Source organism: Pinus tabuliformis, chromosome 5_2 (assembly GCF_031772625.1).
Source record: "Pinus tabuliformis cultivar Carrire ecotype Pingquan chromosome 5_2, CPIR1, whole genome shotgun sequence".
In the NCBI taxonomy this organism is placed as follows: Eukaryota; Viridiplantae; Streptophyta; class Pinopsida; order Pinales; family Pinaceae; genus Pinus; species Pinus tabuliformis.
This window is the reverse complement of record NC_142306.1, coordinates 73,274,543-73,287,400: the sequence shown is the minus strand read 5'-3', so window position 1 is coordinate 73,287,400 and position 12,858 is coordinate 73,274,543. Positions and strand designations below refer to the sequence as shown.

General features: G+C 35.1%; 1 pseudogene; it reads right to left on the bottom strand.

Moving 5' to 3' along the window:
• Positions 1–5,799: 5,799 nt before the first annotated feature.
• On the bottom strand, positions 5,800–6,366 carry LOC149157608 (homeobox protein knotted-1-like 2; annotated as a pseudogene).
• Positions 6,367–12,858: the final 6,492 nt, after the last annotated feature.

The window sequence follows — 12,858 nt, the reverse complement described above, 5'->3', positions numbered from 1 at the left end:
GAAGATAGATTTTGAGCTTAAGGAGGAAGAATCAAACTCTACAGCAAAGGAGGAATCAAAAGATGAGGAGCCACAAACTCCGGGTGTGAGAAGATCAGTTCAAGAAAGAAGGTAGCCGAAAAGGTATAGTCCATCTGCTTTCTGTTCAAATTTTGATTTATTTATTACTAATGATGATCCCAGAACTGTGAAGGAAGCAGTAGATTCAGATGATGGAAAAATCTGGAAAGAGGCCATGGTTGATGAAATGACATCTTTACACAAAAATGAGGCTTGGGATCTGGTGGAGTTGTCGGCTGGAAGGAAACCCATTGGCAGTAAATGGGTGTTCAAGAAGAAGACAAATGCAAAAGGAAAGGTGGAGAAATACAAAGCTCGGTTGGTAGCAAAAGGTTATTCCTAGGTGCCAGGAATTGATTTTGGTGACATTTTTTCTCTTGTTGCCAAGGTGACTTCTATTAGATTACTTTTATCTCTTGTTGCTGCTTTTGATTTTGAGGTAGAACAGATGGATGTGAAGACAACATTTCTTCACAGGGATCTGGAAGAGGAGATCTACATGAAGAAATCTGAAGGCTTTGCTGTGAAGGGTAAGAAAGAACTGGTATGCAAGTTAAAGAATTCTATGTATGGGTTAAAATAGTCACCAAGGATGTGGTATCAGAAATTTGATACATTTATACAGGGACTTGGCTTCATCAGAAGCAAAGAAGATCACTGTGTGTATTTTAAATTAATTGGTGACCATGTTATTTTTTTGGTCTTGTATGTGGATGATATGTTGTTGGTTGGAAATGACAAAGAAATTATCCAGGATTTGAAGACCCAATTGTCCTCCAAAGTCGACATGAAAGATCTTGGTGTTGCAAACTATATTTTGGGCATGGAAATTAAAATAGATCAGGCAAAGAGGAAGCTCTCGTTAAACCAGAGGAAGTATGTCAAGACAATATTGCAGAGATTTAATAAGAAAGATAGTAAACTAGTGAAGGTTCCTATTCCTATAGGTATAAAGTTATCTGCTGAACAGTGTCCCAAGACACAAGAAGAGGAAGAGAACATGTCCCCTGTTCCATATGCAAGTGCAGTAGGTAGCCTAATGTATGAAATGGTCTGTACTAGACCAGACATTGCACATGTAGTGGGAGTATTGAGCAAGTTTATGTCAAAAACAGGAAAGGAGAATTGGACAGTAGTGAAGCAGGTTTTTAGGTATTTGCGTGGCACTAGTGATTATGGTTTGTGCTACCAAGGAAGACTAGGATTGGACAGAGTGTTGGATATTCGTGGCTTTGTTGATGCAGACTGGACTGGAGATTTGGATCAGAGAAGATCTACAAGTGGGTATGTGTTTAACCTATTTGGAGGTGCAGTCAGTTGGATGAGTAAGAAACAATATGTAGTGGCACTATCAACTACAGAGGTAGAATACATGGCAACCACTCATGCAAGAAAGGAAGCAGTTTGGTTGCAGAGATTGTGTTCAAGTATGGGGTTAGTACAGGGAGCTATAAGGATAGACTGTGACAGCCAAAGTGAAATTTTCGTGGCAAAGAACCCTACATATCATTCAAAGACAAAACACATTGATGTTTAGTATCACTTTGTGAGGGATATGATAGAAGACCAAAAGGTGTTGCTAGTAAAGCTGGACACTTTGAAGAATACTGCAGATGCATTGACAAAACGTGTGAGCTCTAAGAAGTTATCTTGGTGTAGAGAAACAATGGGCATTGCAAGGCTAGATAAATAACTAAACTCTCTTGTGGACCCCTGTGGAAAGAAAACAACAAGTGGGAGAATGTTGGGTTGTGTTATATTCTTTCCATGACTAGCCCACGTAGTTAACCAGGGGGTTGGAGCGTGGGTGGAGACCCCCCCTTTGTTACGCCGATTTCGTAGCGAGGGGGTCACATGGGGTTTGAGGGGTGTAGGAAGCTCCCCTCTATGGGGTATGACATTTGAATATTCAAAATGTGTAAGTGGTCAACATAATTCAACTTTGTTGTCTTCATTGTCCTTAGTAACAACAAGAAGTTTGAATATTTCCTTTATTTATCGTCACAAAAGCATAAATCTTTGTCATCCCAAACATAGTTAATACTATTGGTGTACGATCTCTTAATTATGGAATGGTCTCTTGATGATGATAATGAACTCTCAATCTCCAATTTCCATGAATATGATGAATGAGTGATATAATGCCTTAATTGTATGGACACAATTTATGATTCATTTTATATTTTTATATATGCTTCACTACCATCTCATGTTATATGGTTAATTGATCAAGTTTTATCTTTCATTTTTCAAGTATAATTTTGTTGGATGAATAAGTTTTGGGTTTTGTTATATTCTTTCCACGACTAGCCCATGTAGTTATCCAGGGGGTTAGAGGGGGGAGGTAGAGCCCAGCCATTTGTTGCACCGATTGCATAACGGGGGGATCACACGTAGCCCCCCTCTATGGGGTCTAAGGCAGTGCCCCGGTAAATTTTGGTTTTGGACCCTATATTAGGTTGGGAAGACCTACCTATGGTTTTGTGCATGATTTTCGCACATGGTTGTGGGTGTGATGGTTTTCGGTCCATGGTTTTGGACACGATGGTTTTCGATCCATGGTATGTATTGTAACATTGAAAGGAACATAATGAAAAATCAAGCTGGTAGTCCCACTTTTGAGATCCAGGGCAAAATCTTTGTGTATGTGTGTTTTATGTGTTATGCTCTCACATTGTTTATATTCTGTGTTTTAGAATTCGTGTGCAGGTAATTTCTGTACGGGGTTAAAACCTACAATAAGCATAGTTGTCTAATTAAAATCATTCAAATTTTTTTCATAATTCATGGTTTGTTTGACTATTCACACACTTATCCCTGGCCTTCTTCTTTGATAGTGAGTAGTTTCAAAACACTAGTCTTCATTAAGTAACTTCCCTTCACTACTCAATGACCTAACTTAGCTTGATCTTTAAGGACTCCCCCCTTGACAAGGATATCCTTCAGTGTAGTCTAAAGAGTAAGAGAAGGCCATTGGGTGGCTTGCTTGAGAGTTTCCTTTTAGGCATTTTGGGAGGGGTTAAGACAATTTTTTTCTATGAGACTATTTAAGTGGCGACACAATTTAGAAAATTCTTACAAGAAAATTAGTTTCCCTTATTTCCCTCACCTAAACTACCTCCAATCAAATCATGTGCTTTTAATAACATCTAATTTTGATAAATATTTAATTCAATAAAATTAAAATAAATAAATAAGATTATTATTATTATTATTATTATTATTATTATTCTTTTTTGTACATGGAATAATCGACAACTATAGTGAGCTTGTACCTACGTGACAGGGGATAGGGGATCAATGGCACATTGAGCCAATCGAAGCTTAAACTAATAATATCATAAGAAATTCCTTAACAACCCATTCTATCATCATCAAATGATCTACACCATCAAGCAGATTATAACTAACTTTTAATATTAAAAAATATAACATTTTTATTTAATTTGAAAATCAATTTCAATATCTAATTTGAGGAAACTCAGTAAAATAAAGTTTAATGTGAAAATTTCTAAGAAAAATAAAATTTAGTGTGTGAAATATTATGAAAATCATTTATTATAATCCACCTGACCTAACAATGGTAAGCTATTTAGGTTCTAGATGTGTGGAAGTAGGCTCAAATAAAATTCTTTTGCAAGTGAGGGGAGTATAAATAAATATTTCACTAAATTATTATAAGAGATGAGATGCTACCAGTGAAAATCAACATTTCGATTAAAACAATGAACAGGGGGCTCATATGAAAGAAATGAAGCCTTTAGGTTGGCATGATTGCAACATATGCATGTCAAATCAATAAGTGTCTCGCATTTACATAATTATGCCAGCCATTTTTCGGCCATCTTCCCATACCTGCCCAGATATTTTGTTTCTGCACTTCAAGTTATTGGGATTCAAAGGTATTTTTCACTCTCCTATTTTTCAATTTTTCACAATTCAATTTTCTTGCTTTATTTTTGAGTTTTTTTCTCTATTTTTATTTTCTCATTGAAATTTTTTCACTCATTGAGAAGGTTTTGCTGCCATGGTATAACTGTGTGGATTAGAATTGGATCAATTACCAGGGAAAAAAATGATTAAAATGTAGAGGTGATAAACTTGGGGTTTGCATGCTTTGGTGGTAAACCCTAGGGGTTATAGATCATAGATACTTCCTTGATAATTTCCATTATTTTACAACTTGGCACTATTTCTGTGATGGTAGCACTGATCTAGGTCTCTATGTTAGGGTTGGATTTTCGGTGGATGTGAGTGGATTTTATTTTCTCATGTCTTGTTTTAGATTTTTTTTTTTGTCATACATTTTATGATTTAAATGAATTAGGATTCTTAGTTGTTTGTGTATTTTTTATGTAGAAAAGTAGAGAGGATTTGGGGTTAAATATTTTATATGGGCATTGACTAGGGTTTTCAAAGTTTTTTTCACCAATAAAATTTCCCCAAGGGTGTATGCAACAAAACTAATTTGAAACACTAAAAAAATCCATTAACATTGGAGCAGATGTAGCTCATGTTTCGTTTAAATAGGTGTCGATCGTGTTTGGGAATGGCTTTGTCAGATGAAGACGATGTCAAAAATCAGGATTTGAATCACTATTATTCATTATTGGATCTTGTTTGTTGACTAAAATACCAAAGCCCGGTGCAGGTGCATAGCATGGTGTTTACATAAATGAACCAAACCCTACACAATACTAGTATTAGCTATCTTTCTGGTAGCTTTTTTTGGCTTTACTTTGGTGGATATCTAGGCTTTACTTAGATAGAAAGGCGGTTGGCCTAGATTTTTCTTCGAGCTATGGATCTGAAAGTCAATCATTAGAATAATCATTTGCTGATCGAGATTAACCACTTAGTCAACATCAACATTGACTGGTGTACCCGCCCTTGTAGAATCTGCATATGGATCTGAGTTCACCCTTACTATTTATGGTTTGGGTGTTGGATATTTTTCTTGATCGTGTATTAGATATGCTTCTAGGGTTATAAGGTTCAACGACGGGTGCAATATGTACACCAACAGGGGAAGAACAGGTAGCCCATACAAAGACTATGGTATAAAAAGTCTATTATTAATTTCATGAAGCCGTATGTATAATACCATTCATGAGCAGGAGGGAGTGGGTTGGCTCACATAATAGAGAATGACCATACTTCACTTTTCACTACAATAAATTGTACTCGGGGGAACATACTAGTTGTTGGCATAATGGGTATGGGATTTGTACGGAAAAACATGTTTGGGGGAGGCCATGGACAAGTGTGAGTTTGATACAAAAGATATGAATCAGCTAAAGGTAATTGGATTATGGTGTTGTCATCCTGATTGCGAATAATGACCGAAAATAAGATAGGTGCTTCAAATGATAAAGCTTGAAGCTTCGCTATCTACACTTCCGCCCAAGATGCCCCGACTTATTTCTTTCCACTGTGAATTATCTTTTGATTCATCTTATTGCTTTCAATTTCATTATTCACTCCCAAGGGATGTTACAAACTAGGGTTTGATATGTGAGACATCCTAAGTGAACCTGAACGTGAGAGAGATTTCTATTCAAGTAACGTTTGAGTACCTTACTATGGCCTCATATGGAGATTTAGTTGGTGAGTACCTATAACATTATCCTTCAATTTCAATAGAAAAATATGATTTATGTGGGGCATAAGTATATTTATATGTCATGTATATTAACTCGATCGCCATTACCTCTTGCGTTTGGAATTAGAGGTAGAATATTATGAAGGATTATTATGCCAGTTACGTTTCCTTTGATTGATAAACCAATTATTGATTTGCTTCACCTGAAGGCCTATTTGCTGGACCAATCTCTTCTTCTCATCTTCTATTCAGTAGGGGCATTTTGAATGTGCCTACCACTAAGACTTCAATACAGAGGTTGTATCACCAGGTAGTTTTCCTGCCCTATGCTTTCTAAGGATTTATTCGCTTATATCTATGATTCTTAATATATATCCCTTCTTTAGCTCATGTTTGATCTCTTTCCTTATGTGCTCCATTAAAGAACATTCATACTCAGTTGGAATCAATGGCCCAAATGATCGTACAACATCCTGTCCATCTAAACCAAAGTTGAATAAATTTGTGTCACTATCTGCTTAGTCATCTTCATCGTCTGACATGGTTGCCCCTATGCCTTCTCCCAGAGACACATGTGTAAGTGTGTGGAGAGACTGATCAAGCTCCCAACAAGCCAGCACAACTTCCATTTCACGAACGCGAACATGTTGTTGTAGCTGCTCTTTAAAATATGATAAAAGCAACACATATTATGTAGTGAATTCAAGAACTCTTGATTATACTTATGCTTCCATGGCTCCAAGTGCATTGGTCACCCTGGATGGCCAAATCATGGTGGAAATTACAATACTTGAAGTGCTTCATTTCTGGTGACCAAAATTCTCTATTGTGTTTCCTGCGATATCATCAGAATGCCATGTTGGAATTCATCCTAGATTCTTCTAGTACAATTCACAAAAAACCCACTACATGGCACTTTGATCAATTTTGAAATATGACAAAAATCCCCACTCCCTCCATGAATTATAGAATTTCTCAACAGAACCCTGGTTCAAAGGAAAAATGACAACATATCCAACCACACAAAAAGGTTCCAATTCACCAGAAGAGTTAATAAGCAATTGCGTCTAAGTTTCCATGACTAGGGGGTGGTTTTATGTCAAAATCAATGAGGAATTGCACCTATCCAACCACACACAAAGATTCAAGTCCACTAGAGGCGTGGCCAACCACATACACAAAGGTTCAACTTTACTAGAGGTGTAAGTAAACAATTGTGTCAGGTGCGGGTCCTCAACGCACCCCCTAGTCATAGCAACTTGGCCACATGAAAATGTAGGGTTGTTTTTCCTATGGAAACATATTATTGGAAGTCCTCGGCCTTTTTGGGCCAGCTTTAAAATAAAAAGGAAACAATGCCCTTTTTCTAATTTCAATAACACATGAAAAAGTCCAAAAGACCATACTAACCCTACAATCTCGGTCTTTTTGGGTTAGTTGTTAAAATAAAATAGAAACAATGCCCTTAATTATTTGCTTGTAACTTACAGTACCCATTTCTTAGCCTGTTAATTCCTACACTTTAAATATTCCATCATCTCGTTAGGTCTATGAACATAATTTGATGTCATTTACACTACTTTTATAAATTCATGGTTATATGGTGATGTCTAATACATCAACTTTTAAAAATATACTCTTAATCATTGTGGATGTGTTCATGGTCATGTCGTAATGATTAACAGTATGTATAACACCATACATGAGCAATACATATAACACCATTCTTGCAGTTTGACATTCAATATGAAGAAATATTCCATCATGGCCACCAGAACACCAAATTTCTTCATGTTTTGTAGTTTGTGTCTGATGCTTATCGTTAGAGGCTCGAGCCCAATGTTAAGTTTCAGCAGCGACATCCATCAATCTAAACTGGCCTATTACACTTACTCAGGAGCCGACAATGGTATTTCAAAATAGCCCAGACTAAATTGGAACACTATTTTAGCAGTGATAATAAAATTATCCTTGCCATGGTGTAATTACTTGTTTGGTATTATTATTGCAGTTGGGGCGTGTGCATACAGATCATTTGCAGCAAAACTCTATGGTGAGAATGTAGGAGCTGCTAGTTCTGATCTCTAATAGGAATGGCATTGGGTATATCATATTGGGTGCTTTGGCATATTTGCAATTTGGATGGTTGGAGATGTACACAAAAACCACTGCAAGAACATTCTCGTATATTAAAATTGTTTAAAACTTGATTTTCTATGAACTTGCTACATAGTTAGTGGTAATAATATTTTATAATCAATTAATTTTTAATTCAATAAAAGTCCCATAATTTCATTCAAAAGGTGTTTGTGGTGATGACCCATATTGAATATTAGGTCGTATTTTAAATCTGCTATTTATAAAAATACAAAAGTCTCAGAAAGAAATCATAAACTTCTCTAGATTGAGTCCTTTAGTAGGATAGTCGATCATAGTCGAGGAGACTCTGATTTATTCCATCACATTATCTTCTTATACAGAGTGACAGGCTGAGAGTCAAGGTTGTAGTAGGGAAGAGATAAACAAGAGCTTGTGTGGAATAAGCGTTAATGGAAGATTGTTGTTTTGTTTTCTAACACAATTATTTAATACTATTCTAAGCATATAGAGCAAGCTAGCTTGGACCACATCCACAGTTCCACAGATCCATTCAAAGCCTTTACTTATTTGAATTTTGATAATGTTAGGAGGAAAAAACCACGAAAACCACTCCCCTTCACTTTAACTACTACCCTTTCACCAATTGTTTGGAAAATTATAATTTTAATCCCCCTTCATTAGATTCCCTCCCTTCCATTTAAAATTATTCCCCCTCATTATTTTATCACAATAGAAATTCATTAAACATCCCCGACCTTTAAAATATTTGGATGCCACATCTCTCTCCTTTCACTTTAACGTTACCCCTCAATTTTTCTCATTTTTTTTTCAAAGTATTTATCCCAATCACATATAAACTTTTCCCCTTCCAAAAATTACAAATATCAATAGAGACAGAGGTGCAACACATCCCATAATGCCCAGTACATGGTGCAATAAAAATATCAAGCCACCAATAATGGTGCCATACTCAATCAATTCATCTAGTGTTTTTTCATATTTATCTTTGTACTCAAAAAATCTACTACAACCACTACAAGAAAAATAAGACATATTCCATTTTCTAGGTCACATGACCATCTAGAAAGACTAGACACTAACAGCCTACTTTCAAGTTCCAGTCGAACACCTTCAATCCGCTAGGGAAGACATAGTTGTATGTCAAGAAATCAGATTACATTTGATTTCTTGTGAGGATGCAAAAATTCGGTCTTACATTGAGGTAATGAACATTATATACAGCCAAATTCCAATACAAACACATCGACACCAACTTAGCATTCAACATACAACAACGACATTCAAGGAGATTTGTGAATTTGGATCATGGAATAGGTAAACCCTAAGATTGAAATTTCCATGCCTCATCATATTAAATTTGCATTTCATTCATATAAATTTTCATCACATTCCTATAGGCTAGGCTGCTAATAGTAGCTGGAGAGTTACTCCCTTTAACGGTAAGTACTATGGTAAAAGGTAGTAGGATGCTGGAACATTTAAGTTCAAACTATGTTGTGTACTAGTTTCAACTCCTGATTCTTATGCAATATGGTTTATAGATTTTTGCGTTCTACCAATGAAATTAGGCATCATTTTGACAAGTTATAGAGGTATACCACACGTCATATTTGATGTGGAAATTTTTTCCTCGACCATCAAATATGTTCTAAAATGAAAAATACATCCTATGGGGCATTAAATTCCAAGCTTGGGTATATGCAGTAGTTGTGGAAGTTGATCCGGTAGTGACATGTGAGTTTTTTGTGTTGTAGTATCTTCGATGTGGTTCCTCTCAAGAGAGACATATTTATACGTCCCAGGAATTGGTGTAGTATAATAGTGTAAATATAATATCTTAGTTTGAATATCATGAAGTACACTATAGGGACTAAATGGTCTCATTTCTCTAAGTGCAACCTTGCATGGGGGAGAGGTGAAAATGGAGGTGTTACGCATTGGGGTAACAGTATGAATTCCTCTGAGAATAAGTGTAGTATGTCTTGGTTCAAATGGATGAGGTATGGATAAAGGGGTATAGTTGAAAATGGATGAGTGTTTGGGGTATCAATCTTGACCTAGAAATGGGTTTCGACTGGTCTAATGGGTTATATGCTCTTGTTGTTGTACCCATAGCTTCTCATTGAGTAGGTTCATGTCCTCTTATTATGAGGTTTTATGAATGAAGCATGGGTGGTGATCGATAATAGATCAAAATCATATTATTCCTAATAGATAAATATTCTGGTAGTAAGTGGTTAATAGGGGAGATTGTATCGATCATAAAGATAGATGCTTATGATTCAATGGTAAAAGATGTTCCTTCAAAGCGTAGATAGTGTGGATTGTGTTGAGGGTTGTTGGGCAAGCTACAAGATCGAGATTATCTAAGTATATGTGAGGTCTAGGTGTCAATTTTATGTACACCGGGCTTGGAGTGAGAAGTAGTACAAAATATTATATTACGATGTAGTCTTCACACTTCAATGCATTCTTTGAACTGAAATATCGATTCATTTCGATTGATTTTTCCCATCAATGAAGTCTCAATTCAATAGGGGAAATATGCATATATGTTATTACATGAGGAATACTTGATTTTGTTCATATAGGGGTTATATTTTTTAGTGGGAGGCCACTATTTGTTGGACTGTTAAATTTATGAGAGGGTGAGGGTGAGTTATAGTTCACAGGAATCATCGGGAGTTATAAGAAGCTAGGCAATGGTTGGAGGAGGTTCGTACCTTCCCAAAGGAGGATCTTCACAACTCTACTCTCAAGGAGGATGAATCATGGACTTGGTGGTCATAGTATATGAGCTTGAAATTTAACCATATGTCTCAATCAAGTTGTGCCTTAGGGCACAAAAAAAGTGAAGGTCCCATAGTTCTATAATCACAAATCAAGCTGCATCTAGACAGAATGCGACCCATACCTTGAGACGGATCATGTTTGTCTTGGGATTGGGTCCTTGGCCATCATTGACTTTCTCTGCATCTGAAATACCTTACCCTACCATCATTTCTCTATTTATTTATTTTGTAGATTAAACACAATATCCCAGAGGTCCTCAACTATCATTAGCCTGCTTATTTATTTAATTTGTATATTTTCCTTGATTTGTTCCTTTAATTATTAATAAAATACAATTTATGAGCTTATTTTTTAATAAAAAGTTGACAAGCCACTCCACTTCTTGCCCGTTCTCTTCAGACATCCACTCCCTCCAAAGCTACACTCAAATTGCTTATATAAATAATTACTCTTTACTTGTTACATTAAAATATGCGTCCCTACTGTACTTGCCTTCCTTAATAATTGCCATTTTTTTCAACTTGGCACTGTTTCTGTGCCGGGCGTGGATTTTTAGTGGATTGACGTTTGAGATTTTATAAATGTATAAGGTTTTGGGTTAAAAATTAATATTTATGTAAAAATAAATAAATTTAAATTTGTGTTATTTTTACTTATTTTTTATCTTTAAATTTTAAAACATGTGGTATAAATTACATATTTATTTATTTATTATCTTTAAATTTTAAAATATGTTGTATAAATTACATACTTCGCATTGATTACAGCTTCAAATTTTTATGCATGCTTTATAAATTGTATCTTCAATTACATTATAGTTGTCATTTAAAGCCATAACATACATGCCCCCATTTGAGACTAATGAGTGGTGGTTATAATTCACTACTTTCAAAGTTATGTTTTTAATTTTAAAATTGGTTCATTCTATAAGGAGAATTATTTTTGTGATGCAAGATGTGAGGCTAGTTATATTGATTATAGTTTATGATATTAGGAGTGGAGTGGGTTTTAAATTTGATTTCCAATATAGTCATCAAATGAATCTGTTTTCCCTGTGTAGGTTGGATGATGGAATGACACACTCAGAAATAGGGGCATGTAAAAACAATGCTCCTAAGAGAAAGAGGTTGAAAATGATATTTTCTTATTTTAATTCAATGGTGGGAGCTGCAGGTAACTTTGTTACTCGATCTTTCGAATGCATGCTAACTGAGTATGTGGGAAATAAGTATGGAGATATTCAAAATGCTCTTAAATCATAGTCAGGTTGGTCTTTTGTCCTCCTTTAAGTTATTAAAAACAATTTACTTATTCGTAACATATTGTTTGTTCAACGATATCAATGTCTATATGCATTTAACTCTTAATTTTTCAGTCTGTTTGTTAAAACTGTATCTGGTTTTCCATTTAAAGAGTGTAATATGTTGTTGAAGTTTACCAAAGACAAGTGGCATATAGCAAATAGTCCAGAAAGGAGTATACAAACTTATTCTAACCTATGATATAGATATTGGGAAAGTTTGTGCCACTAAGGATTTTTTTGTAAGTAGTTTGAGATCAATGTTATATCTTGTTCCAATTAATTTTTAAGTGACAAAATTAAAAATGATTTGAGCATAGGATGTCCATCAATGTTTTTAATGTTGTGATTCTTTCACCTCATGGTTATTTTGTGCAAGCAAATGTTTTAAGAATGTTTGACAAGACATTGGTGGACAAGTAAACAATTGTTTTATAATTTCAACGTCCATTCCATGATATCCTCCCTTTATTGTTTGATTGTATTTTGAATGTTTCTTTTGAATTTTATTTGTATTTTAATTAGGAAATTTAAAATACTTGCTGTCATTTCCATTTAAACAACAACCAAAGCTTGAAGGTGAAATTAGTATTACACGATATTGATTGAAATCCTTTTAACTATTCTGTGTTGAAATATTTTCATGACTATTAGAAAAGTTTACTTTCATGTTGTTATTTGAGCACATGTTGTTTATATTCTTGACCAAGTTCATGTGTTAAATAATGAAATGTTGTTGTGAATAAAATGACAAGGATTAGACATCACACCTCTAATTAATTGTTTTAACAAGTTATCTACAGCTTAAGCTTTTTAGCATGTAACTTAGTTGGCATGACTGTGCCTAAGATTTCCCTAAAGGTTGAATACTAAGTTACTAAGGTTTTCTTTTATATGGTGATGTTTTATTTGCCTTTTTTATACATGTCATTTGTCCACGTAGTGGCCACTATCGCTAAATTGAAGAAAACTTGTTCGAGTT